This window comes from Tamandua tetradactyla, chromosome 13 (assembly GCF_023851605.1).
Source record: "Tamandua tetradactyla isolate mTamTet1 chromosome 13, mTamTet1.pri, whole genome shotgun sequence".
NCBI lineage: Eukaryota > Metazoa > Chordata > Mammalia > Pilosa > Myrmecophagidae > Tamandua > Tamandua tetradactyla.
In genome coordinates this window covers 53879665-53892569 of record NC_135339.1, presented here as the reverse complement: position 1 = coordinate 53892569, position 12905 = coordinate 53879665, and the positions used below count along the sequence as shown (strand labels likewise).

The window sequence follows — 12905 nt, the reverse complement described above, 5'->3', positions numbered from 1 at the left end:
GTGTTATATAGTAATTATGTACTTACCTTTCTGAGGAACTGCCAAACTGTCTTCCACAGCAGCTGTACCATCTTACATTCACACCAGCAATGAATGAGTCTTCCTGTTTCTCCACATCCTCTCCAAAACTTCTATTTTATGTTGTTTTTAAAATAGTTACCTTTCTAGTGGTATGAGATGGTTTTGATTTGCATTTCATTAAAAGCTAATGATATTGAGCATCTTTTCATGTGCTTTTTAGCCATTGTATATTCTCTTTGGAGAAATGACTATTCAAGTCTTTTGTTCGTTTTTAAATTGGGTTGTTTGTCTTTTTATTGTTGAGCTGTTGGACTTCTTTATATATTCTGGATATTAAACCCTTCTTGGATATGTGGTTTCCAAATATTTTCTCCCAATGAGTAGGTTGTTGTTTCGCTTTCATGATAATGTCCTTTGATGCACGAAAGTTTTTCTATATTGAGAAACTCGATGACTGATTCTGTCTTTTTACTTGTAATTTGTCTGTCGTGTTCTTCTATTTCTTCTAGAATCCGTGAAGGTTGTGTGGTTTCTAGGAAGTCAACCATTTCATCTAGATTATCTAATTGATTGTCATAGTAACATCTTTTGATCCTTTTTATTTCTGTGGGGTCAGTATAACATTTCCTCTTTCATTTCTCATTTTGAGCTTCTTTTTTCCTTTGTCAGTCTAGCTAAAGATTTGTCAATTCTATTGCTGTTTTCAAACAATCAATCTTTGGTTTTGCTAATGCTTTCTATTGTTTTTTACTCTCTATTTCATTTATTTCTATTATAATCTTTCTTTTCTTTTCTTTCTTTGCCAATCTTTTTTCTAATTCCTCCAGGCATGGAGTTAGGTCTTTGATTTTAGCTCTTTCTCCTTTTTTTAATATAAACATTTAGTGCTGTAAATTTCCCTCTCAGCACTGCCTTTGCTGTACCCCATAAGTTTTGATATGTTGTGTTCTCTTTTTCATTGTCTCAAGATATTTACTTATCTCCCTTTTAATTTCTTGTTTGACCCACTGATTGTTTAAGAGTGTGTTAACTTCCATATCCATTAGGATCTTGTTTTTATGTGAAATCAGTATGTGTGAATTCAGGTATAAGTGATTGGCAATCAAAAAATAAATTAAATTGAGAAAGGGAATTAAAATTAAAAAAAATTATTTCTGCGTTTTATTTTGTTGACTTGTTACTTGAGTGTTTATTTGCCTTACTTATTAAAAAAGTATGATGGGTGTGTTTATATAAGAAATACTTATTAAATAAAAGTTTGCTATTATGAACACCCTATATAATGCCTTGCAGCATGGCAGCAGTGAGGTTGGTGCACGGGGGTGGCAGAGCAGAGTGCTGACCCAGGGTCCCTCAGGTGCCTTCCTGACCTCCGTTTAGTCACTGCCAATTTATTTCCTCTGAGGGAGGGGGTGGAGAGACCTAGGGGTGGGGTGGTTGCTGGGGTGGGGACAAAGGGAGGAAGGAGAGGGAGAATGACAGAATTTTCAGCTTAAGCAAAGGGTCTTGGAACATATTGGTCACATAAAACAAAATCCTACTGTATTTTTTTGTTTTCCAGTTCTCTACCTGTTATTGATTTCCAGCTTCATTCCATTGTGGTCAGAGAAGGTACCTTGCATAATTTCAGTCTTTTAAAATTGAGTGGGACTTCTTTTGTGACCCAGTATCTGATCTATCGTGCAGAATGATCCATGTACACTTGAGAAACATGTATATCCTGCTGTTTTGGGGTGCAGTGCTGTTTATCTCTACTAAGTCTAGTTGATTTATCATATTATTCAAGTTGTTTGTTTCCTTACTGGACTTCTGCTTAAATGTTCTATCTGTTAATGAGTGTGGTATATTGAAGTCTCCAACAGTTATATGTAGAGGTGTCTATTTCTTTCTCTAGTTTTGCCAGTGTTTGCCTCCCATGTTTTGGGGCACTGTGATTATGTACATAAATATTTATGATTGTAACTCCTTCTTGGTGGATTGCCCCTTTTATTAATATATAGTGTCTTTCTTTGTGTTTTATAATAGCTTTTGACTTAAAATTTATTTTTTCCCATATTAGTATAGCTATTGAACTCTTTTTTGATTATATATGTGTGAATTATCTTTTTCCATGCTTTCACTTTCAAACTGTGTTTGGGTTTAAGGTGAATATTTTGTAAGCACCAAATAGTTGGATGGTGCTTTTTTATCAGTTCTGCCAATCTGTGTCTTTTGATTGGGACGTTTAATTCATGAATATTCACTGTTAATATTGTAAAGACAGCCATTTTGTCCTTTGGTTTAATATGTCGTATCTTTTTTTGCTTGTTTCCCTTTTATTTTATTGCAGTCCCCCTTTTCTGTATCATTGATCTTCTGTGATATTACTATCAGATCTCTTTCTCATTTCTGTTACTGTATATTTTTAAAATTCTTTCTCTGTGGTTACTGCTGGATTTTTATTACACAAGCTACATTTATAACCAACTAATTTGAAAAGATACCATCTTAGCTCTAATAGCATACATGTTCTCTGCTCCTCTATCCCTCTGTTTCTCCTCTTTTATTGTATTTGTCCCCATTACCTCTTTTATATTTTGGAAAATGTGACTTTTTCCTATTCAATTGTATTCTGACTCTTTTAGAAATTTAAGAGTAGAGGTATATATTGAGGATACAGTACTTGTGGGTTTTGCATTTACACTTTTAGTTACCTTTGCTGAAGATCTTCCCTTCTTCACACTACTCCTAGCCACTCTTTCCTGTTTTTTTCCTTTCAACCTGAAGCACTCCCTTTAACATTTTTTTGTAGGGTAGGTCTTTTGTTGGCAAACTTTCTCAATTTCTGTTTATCTGTGACTATTTTAAACTGTACATTTAGCGCAGCTTGTGTTTACCTGTTCAGATTTTCTGAGCTCTTCTGATTTGATTCTTGCTTTGGATAAGCAGTACAGTTTTTAAGATGGCACTTGTTATAGCAATTATTTCACCTCATGAGAAAGCTAACTTTCCTGTATTCCTTCTCTGGGAAGCTTGATCTTTTCTGTTTGTTTTTGTATAGGATATTCTCTCTAGATCCTATAGTTCGTTTAAATTCTTTCCTTCATTCCGTATCCTCTTTTCATTATCCTTTTCAGTTCTGGGACCTGTCCTATCTTACAGCAATTCAGTTTCCCTCTAACCCTCTTTTTTTCCCATGAGCATTTTTTTTTTTTTGCCTCCAGTTTCTATCCCATTAGGGTATACCACCTGAGGGGCCCCGATGCAGTCAACCCAGAAAGGTCCTTTTTGTTTTTAGGGGTCCAGCAAACGAAGATTGAATTGAGTGTCTGTACCTCTTGCCAACAATTCTGCTACAGTCTCTTTTTTCCTTGGGGACTGTTTTGTATGTGGTGTTCCTCAGCTGCTTGTGTTCCATCCTGGGTCTTTGGATTTGAATCCCTGTGCCTGGATGCACATGAGGTTCTAACGTGCTGCTGTGAGTGGCCTAGTGTCTGCATCTATGGCAGGTGTAACCCAGGCCGTGCTGCTTCTGTGCAACTCCCAGGCTGAACGGGACCATTGAAAGGATTGGGTCTAGACTGGCAGGTCTGAGATAAAAATCTCCTTTCTGATTTTGGCATTTGGTTTTCTTTTTCTTCCATTAAACATTTGTGGAGTCCCTTCTCCAGTCTCTGTCGTGCTTTAGGAATTCAAGCAAGTGAGATTTTTTCTTTCTTTTTTTTTTTTGACAAAAGGTAGGCTATGTTTATTTAGTCACAACTCAGTGTGCGTCAAGACCACACACACACACAAAAAAGCATTTCTTCTTCACTCCATAATGAGTCCTTGGGCTGGGACCCATGTTTCAGGGAGTCCTGCTTGAGACCCATTCACAGGTTTACAAGAGGGCAGTCTATGACTGCGTGAGATTAGCCAGGTAGGTCACCATCATCAGGCCATTGATGTTGCTGTTGAACATGGTCTCAAAGTCATCGGAAACTATTTTGGGTACTTAGTTAACCAGGCTCATCAAGAAGGAGCCCACAGTATTGTCAGCTGACTCCTTTCCAGGAAGTACATCCTCTGCATATTGCAGAACTGTACTTACGGAGTCCTGGATGTGAGCTGATGCTCCTCCTACTTGCTGTAAGTTACTTCAGGGTCCAGTAACCCATTTGTGGCTAAAATAGGTCTTCATGATCAGGTCAGCTCCAATGGGTTCAGTGCCATAATATGCATATCTCACTGTCAGAAGTGTGAACATCACCCCCAGGAATGCCCATTAAAGTGCTGACATAGGCCTTGATGCTAATGCGGCCATTCTGGAGACTCCTGTCCACAGTGAGGTGAAAGGGCTAGGGGGCCTCCTGCTTAGTACTTACGAAATAGCAGGGAGTGCTCTGTGCTGTTATGGCCTGTAGCGTAGCAGCCCAGGATGGTCTCATTTGGAGATACTTTATTGTGCAATTCATACATGTTCTTAACATATTCCATGTCAACAGCCACCTCATCTTCAGACTCATGGTGTGGCACTGAAAAGCTATTGGTGACTTCCACTGAGTGTCTACAGTGCCCAGCAGAGTGTTCTGGGTTCAGAGTGATAACTAAGGCTACACCCTCGTTGCGTTGCTGGTAGCTGTCCACAACGTTGGCCAAAATGATCGGGAGCAGCTTGATCACACGGCCGCAGTGAAAGGCCCTGGGATGGCCAAACCGGACAACGCGGGCACGGGAGTCTGCGTAGGGGCTTTCTTTGAGGCTGTGTCTAGTCTCAGCCAAGGTTATAGCTGCTGCCCTGGCCGGATCCGATGATGGGGCCCGACCGGTGCTGGAGCTAGAGCCTGCACTTATGCTGGGGCTGGAATTGGAGCTGGGGTAGTAGCTGGTACTGGAGCTGGAGTGGTGGGAGGAGAACTTGCTGATACAGGTGGTGTGACCATGTTATGGAGAGAGGAGAGATTTTTCCTTTTCTTAGTGGATTCTGAGGGTAGATTTTTCTACATCATCATGTTGATGATGTCACCTGGCCATTCATTCTTTTTTTTTTTTGTATGCTGAATGGTGAGGGTCACATTTCATTCTTTTTCCATGTGACTATTCCATTATTGCAGCACCATTTGTTGAATTTTTTTTTTTTTTTTTGTGGTGGGAGTGGAGTGCTTGGGCTGGAAATTGAACCCTGGTCTCCTGCATAGCAGGTGAGAATTCTCCGACTGAATTACCCTTGCACCTCCCCTTTCTTAATCGTCTGTCATTCACGTTGTAAACACCAGTGCTTCCTGTCATTCCATCCTTTTTGTTTTCTATTGCTGCATACCAATAACCATATCAACTGGAAAAATTCAGTTGTTTGGCATAAGGAACATGCTTTTTTGCCTAGTAATCACTGATTTCTTTTCTGTTACTCACAAATCACACATTTATATAAGCCAGTCTAGAATTTTCTTCAGGTTTTTACATATTTCAAAATTCTGTGCTTTCTTCTTTTCACTGAAGTGACAGACAGGATGCCCATTTTCCTCAAATTTATAATAAAGTACTTCACATTGTTAATTTTGGTTATTTTTGTAATTTTGGCAAAGGTGATATGATTCTCATAATGTTTCAGATTTAGGCCTGAAATAGCTGTTCCCCTTTTTGCCATTGCTTTGGACTGAGCTGTGATTCTTTTACATTTTCTGTTGCTACCGTCTCAGTTCAGATGTAATTTATTTCTTGCAATAGACTTTTACCTGTTTTATGCTTCCAGTATTACCACCCTCTATTCTCTACACTACTGCCAGAGTGATTTTTCACAAATACAGGTATGATCATGTCACCTCCTCTGCTTAGAAGGCCTCAATGATTTTTCGTTATCCCCTTGCAGCATAGAATCTGTACTCCTTAGCCTGAAGCCATCATGATATGGTCCTTGCCTATCCTCCCTGCCCCCAGTTTTATCTTACTATACCATCTCTCTTTTATTTTATGTTCTGACCACACTGCTGTTCACATCCTATTCTTGTTCAGTCTCAGATAACATCCATGACAGTTATCATGGAAAAAAAAATCCTTGATATGTTGAGTTATTACAGATATTTACAACTAAATAAACAAAGTGCTATTACTGTGGAGCCATTCATTGTACAACACATGGTTGACCTCAATTTACAAATTGGTTACTTTTATTAATTATTATGTCTAAATGAAATGTGTATTGTGTCAAGATTTGGCATTACTTCCCACTATTATTTAAGATGTTCTGACAGAACAAAACCTATACAATTAAGCAAACTTGGCACTACCAGTTAGTATTCTTATTTAAGCATCCTAGTATTTATAGCAAGGAATTTATTTTGTGATAGCTACTATATCTAGAGAGACGCTATTGTATAGTGATTTAAGAGTGTAGACATCAGTGTCATTTAAACTGGAGTTTAAATTCTGGCTTCCTGCTTACCGGCTTTGTGAACCTGGGCATGGTGCTTCATTTTCCCCATATGTAAATACGTATCTCACAGGAATGTTGTAATATATATAAAGCACATAATATAGCACATAGCAAGCACTCAATAAGCTTATTTTATATTATTATTATGGGAGTAATCATTTATTGAACACCCATTGTGCCCTAAGTTCTGTATAAGACCCTAGATATTTATTGTCTATGATTATGAAATGTCACATTGATATCCTACATCTATTATTAAAACTACTTTAAAAAAAGTCTTTATTTTTTTAAAAGCAGTTTTAAGTTTATAGAAAAATTGAGCAAAAAAATACAGAGAGGCCTCATTTACCCCCTGCCACCCCTACCTAGTTTCCCTTATTATTAACATCTTGTATTAATGTGGTACATTTTTTGCAATTGATGAACCGATATTGATATGTTATTATTAACTAAAGTCCACAGTTTACATTTTGATTCATGGTCTTTGACAGATTTATAATATCATGCACCCTTATTACAGTATCATACAGAGTAGTTTCACTGCCCTAAAAATCTCCTGTGCTCCACCTACTCATCTCTTCATCCTTCCTCCCAACCCTGAATCTCTGGCAACCACTGATCTTTTTACTGTCTCTGTAGTTTGCCTTTTCCAGAATGTCATATGGTTGGAATCGTATAGTATGTAACCTTTTCAGACTGGCTTCTTTCACTTAGCAGTATGTACTTATGGTTGGGTGCTTTATTTTAATTAGGCAGTATATGTAATTTTTTTGTTAGATCATACAGACTAATCCTGACACAAATATTAATTTAAATTTATATAATACTATGTTATATTAATTTTTCTTTTCTTAGCCAAAATCTAACCAGGAAATAAGGAGCAACCAAAAACAAGTAACAGGAAAAAAATCAAAATCTATGAGCAGCATAAATTTTACATATCACACATAAAAATTGCAAATACGTAATTTACTCATGGAAGTACTCCTCAGATTCTCATTTAGCATCCATCACATCTCTTTCGCTTGATAGCTGTATGCCTTTAGGTAAGTCAGACAAATTTATTTCCTCATCTGTGAAATAAAGGAATTAAATAACTGATTTCTAAAAATCTCTTTATTCCAGAAACCTTAATTCTGTGTGTATAGTATCTGAAATTTATTCTCTCCAGGTCCTTTTCTATTTTGATCTCTCAAAAAAAAAAGAAAAACATTAATTAATTTACTTTAAAGTGCAGGAGACTTATACACAAGATTTATTAGATGTCAAGCTCTGTGATCAATAAGAAATTCCTGCTCCAGTATGAAAAACTAATATGATAACAATGATAATTTCAGTGGAATAATTGAAGTAAATTGCAAGCATAAATAATAGTGATTGATTGTATAGAAATAGCAACTACAAGAAAAGATTCTCAGAGAAGTTAGGCTAGAATAAGTTGTAACACAGTTAAAAATTAACGCCCCAAATTCAGTGGTTGAACACTGCGAATGTGTAGGTAAATGTTTATTTCTTGCTAATGGTATGTTTCTGCACTTTAGTCAGTAGTAGCTCTGCTCCACATAGTCACTCAGGGACCCAAGTTGATGGATGCTCTGCCATTTGCACTCTTAGCCTCCATGGTCATCACTGTGGAGGCAGAGAGAGGGGAGCTAGAGCCTTACCTATCAGCTCTTGAGTGTGTTGACACTTTGGGCCCAGAAATGGCACATATCATTTCTACTATGACCTGTTAATCAGAAATAATCATGTGGCTCTACTTAACTACAGGGTAGGGAATGTGGGAGAGCATGTAGATATTTTGTGAGCATAAATGTTTCTGCTACATTAAATATGGGATGATTCTGAAAAGATAAATGACAATCAATCTGATGAATAAAGAAGGGAGAGATGAAAAACTCTTTCTCTACTGCAAAAGCAAAGAAATTAACTTCAGAGTAAGGAAGCAAATGTTAGCGCCTATATTCTAGTAAGCGTCTGGAAACTGGAACATAGATATGCTCCACTGAGAGTTGAGAATAAGCACTAAAGCAGCTCTGGTGCTGAATCTTGCACTAGAAACAATCTTATTTATAATTACAAATTGTAGGTTAATAAAATATGTATTATTATTTTTAAAAAGATATTGTTTTGTGGAAAATGTGTTCATATAGATTCTGTGCTCTAGCAAGTTTGCTCTGTAATCTGTGCTTGAGGATCCCTATGTGCTTAGCCATACTTTTTTTAATCCTTTATTATCGAAAGTACAATTACATTATTTAGAAAGAAATGAACTCAGAAATCGATCCAAGATGGCGTCTTAGTAAGGTACATGCGTCTTAGTTCCTCCGACTCCAAATCAACTAATAGGTGAACAGAAACAGTACAAAACAACTCCCGGGGCTACAGCAGGGAATGGACACACAGCGTAACCAAGTCTGGGCTGGCTAGTCTGACTGCGAAACTCAGCTGCGGTGAGTGAGATCCCCGAGCGGCGGGCGATTTCTCGAGCAGCCGCAGCTGCGGCGGTCCGAGCTAATCCCTCCCTCCTTCCGGGGCTGGCTGGGAGACTCGGAGAGACAAGCTTCCCAGCCAAGGCGGCCGGCGCCACACTTTTGCGGGCGGCTTCGAGTCCGCGACTACAAGTCTCGGATCAGAGGGCTATCCAAAGTCTGGGCTGGCAAGTCTGATTCCGAGTCTTGGCTGCGGCGAGACCCCCGAGCGGCCGCAGCTGCGGCGGTCCGAGCTAATCCCTCCCTCCTTCCGGGGCTGGCTGAGAGTATCGGAGAAGTAAGTTCCCCAAGCCGAGGCAGACGGCGCCCTTCTTCTGCGGGCGGCTTCGAGTCTCGGCTTTAAGTCCGCGGCTACGAGTCCCGGATCAGAGGGCTATCCAAAGTCTGGGCTGGCTAGACTGACTGCGAGACTCAGCTGCAGTGAGACCCCCGAGCGGCGTGCGATCTCCCGATCAGCGGCAGCTGCGGTGGTCCGAGCTACTCCCTCCCCCCTTTCCGGGCCGGCTGAGAGTATTGGAGAAGCAAGTTTCCCAAGCCGAGGCAGGTGGCACCCCTCTTGTGCGGGAGGCTTCGAGTCTCTGCTTCGAGTCCGCGGATACGAGTCTCAGATAGGAGGGCTATCCAAGCCGCGGAAGCCCCCCCCCCACGGGAGGCATCCTGGTCCGGTGGGGAATCCCCCAGGCCCGCTGCGGCCCGCAACCAGCCACAGGGTCCCCTCAAGCCGCGGCAGCTGACGCCCCCACCACGCGCGGCCCCTGAACCAACGGAGAGATTTGGATCCGAAAGCCCCAGGCCACTGAGATCGGTGACTGGGGGAGACCCATTCCAAACACTTGAGACAAACGTGTGCCACGTGCGCCACGTACTGGGCAAGATAAGAAAAACAGATCCCAGAGATTTCACAGAAAAATCTTACAACCTTGCTGGGTCCAACACCCAGAGAAATCTGAATAAATGCCCAGACGCCAGCAGCAGAAGATAACTGTCCACGCTCAAAAGATTGAGAATATGGCCCAGTCAAAGGAACAAACCAATAGCTCAAATGAGACACAAGAGCTGAGACAACTAATCCTGAATATACGAACAGAAATGGAAAACCTCTTCAAAAATGAAATCGATAAATTGAGGGAGGACATGAAAAGGACATGGGCTGAACATAAAGAAGAAATAGAAAAACTGAAAAAACAAATCGCAGAACTTATGGAAGTAAAGGATAAAGTAGCAAACATAGAAAAATAATGGATAGTTACAATGATAGATTTAAAGAGACAGAAGATAGAATTAGTGATTTGGAGGATGGAACATCTGAATTCCAAAAAGAAACAGAAACTATAGGGAAAAGAATGGAGAAATTTGAACAGGGTATCAGGGAACTCAAGGACAATATGAACCGCACAAATATACGTGTTGTGGGTGTCCCAGAAGGAGAAGAGAAGGGAAAAGGAGGAGAAAAACTAATGGAAGAAATTTTCACTGAAAATTTCCCAACTCTTATGAAAGACCTAAAATTACAGATCCAAGAAGTGCAGCGCACCCCAAAGAGATTAGACCCAAATAGGCATTCTCCAAGACACTTACTACTTAGAATGTCAGAGGTCAATGAGAAAGAGAGGATCTTGAAAGCAGCAAGAGAAAAACAATCCATCACATACAAGGGAAACCCAATAAGACTATGTGTAGATTTCTCAGCAGAAACCATGGAAGCTAGAAGACAGTGGGATGATATATTTAAAATACTAAAAGAGAAAAACTGCCAACCAAGACTCCTATATCCAGCAAAATTATCCTTCAAAAATGAGGGAGAAATTAAAACATTCTCAGACAAAAAGTCACTGAAAGAATTCGTGACCAAGAGACCAGCTCTGCAAGAAATACTAAAGGGAGCATTAGAGTCAGATACAAAAAGACAGAAGAGAGAGATATGGAAAAGAGTGTAGAAAGAAGGAAAATCAGATATGATATATATAATACAAAAGGCAAAATGTTAGAGGAAAATATTATCCAAACAGTAATAACACTAAATGTCAATGGACTGAATTCCCCAATCAAAAGACATAGATTGGCAGAATGGATTAAAAAACAGGATCCTTCTATATGCTGTCTACAGGAAACACATCTTAGACCCAAAGATAAACATAGGTTGAAAGTGAAAGGTTGGGAAAAGATATTTCATGCAAATAACAACCAGAAAAGAGCAGGAGTGGCTATACTAATATCCAACAAATTAGACTTCAAATGTAAAACAGTTAAAAGAGACAAAGAAGGACACTATATACTAATAAAAGGAACAATTAAACAAGAAGACATAACAATCATAAATATTTACGCACCGAACCAGAATGCCCCAAAATACGTGAGGAATACACTGCAAACACTGAAAAGGGAAATAGACTCATATACTATAATAGTTGGAGACTTCAACTCACCACTCTCATCAAGGGACAGAACATCTAGACAGAAGATCAACAAAGAAATAGAGAATCTGAATATTACTATAAATGAACTAGACTTAATAGACATTTATAGGACATTACATCCCACAACAGCAGGATACACCTTTTTCTCAAGTGCTCATGGATCATTCTCAAAGATAGACCATATGCTGGGTCACAAAGCAAGTCTTAACAAATTTAAAAAGATTGAAATCTTACACAACACTTTCTCGGACCATAAAGGAATGATGTTGGAAATCAATAATAGACAGAGTGCCAGAAAATTCACAAATACGTGGAGGCTCAACAACACACTCCTAAACAACGAGTGGGTCAAAGAAGAAATTGCTAGAGAAATTAGCAAATACCTCGAGGCGAATGAAAATGAAAACACAACATATCAAAACTTATGGGACGCAGCAAAGGCAGTGCTAAGAGGGAAATTTATTGCTCTAAATGCCTATATCAGAAAAGAAGAAAAGGCAAAAATTCAGGAATTAACTATCCATTTGGAAGAACTGGAGAAAGAACAGCAAGCTAACCCCAAAGCAAGCAAAAGGAAAGAAATAACAAAGATTAGAGCACAAATAAATGAAATTGAAAACATGAAAACAATAGAGAAAATCAATAAGGCCAGAAGTTGGTTCTATGAGAAAATCAATAAGATTGATGGGCCCTTAGCAAGATTGACAAAAAGAAGAAGAGAGAGGATGCAAATAAATAAGATCAGAAATGGAAGAGGAGACATAACTACTGACCTCACAGAAATAAAGGAGGTAATAACAGGATACTATGAACAACTTTACGCTAATAAATACAACAATTTAGAGGAAATGGACGGGTTCCTGGAAAGTCATGAACAACCAACTTTGACTCAAGAAGAGATAGATGATCTCAACAAACCAATCACAAGTAAAGAAATCGAAGCAGTCATTCAAAAGCTTCCTAAAAAGAAAAGTCCAGGACCAGATGGCTTCACATGTGAATTCTATCAAACATTCCAGAAAGAATTAGTACCAACTCTCCTCAAACTCTTCAAAAAAATCGAAGTGGAGGGAAAACTACCTAACTCATTCTATGAAGCCAACATTACCCTCATACCAAAACCAGGCAAAGATATTACAAGAAAAGAAAACTACAGGCCGATCTCTCTAATGAATATTGATGCAAAAATCCTCAATAAAATTCTAGCAAATCGTATCCAACAACACATTAAAAGAATTGTTCATCATGACCAAGTAGGATTCATCCCAGGTATGCAAGGATGGTTCAACATAAGAAAATCAATTAATGTAATACACCATATCAACAAATTAAAGCAAAAAAAATCACATGATCATCTCAATTGATGCAGAGAAGGCATTTGACAAGATTCAACATCCTTTCCTGTTGAAAACACTTCAAAGGATAGGAATACAAGGGAACTTCCTTAAAATGATAGAGGGAATATATGAAAAACCCACAGCTAATATCATCCTTAATGGGGAAAAATTGAAAACGTTCTCACTAAGATCAGGAACAAGACAAGGATGTCCACTATCACCACTATTATTCAGCATTGTGTTGGAG

At 38.9% G+C, this 12905-nt stretch overlaps 1 protein-coding gene and 1 pseudogene across 14 annotated transcripts in view; one reads left to right on the top strand and one right to left on the bottom strand.

Annotated features, from left to right (window-relative positions):
• The window catches only part of HECTD2 (HECT domain E3 ubiquitin protein ligase 2), a 163540-nt gene that overhangs the window by 18577 nt on the left and 132058 nt on the right, over nt 1–12905 (top strand). For 2 of the 14 annotated variants that reach the window (XM_077125457.1, XM_077125458.1), the window contains exon 1: nt 5135–7458. The exons of the other annotated variants lie outside the window; for them this stretch is intronic. The gene's annotated coding sequence lies outside the window, so the exon portion shown is untranslated. Of the gene's footprint in view, nt 1–5134; nt 7459–12905 lie in introns of those variants that run through there. 14 annotated transcript variants of the gene reach the window in all.
• Nucleotides 3896–5005, bottom strand: LOC143654012 (eukaryotic translation initiation factor 3 subunit F pseudogene; annotated as a pseudogene).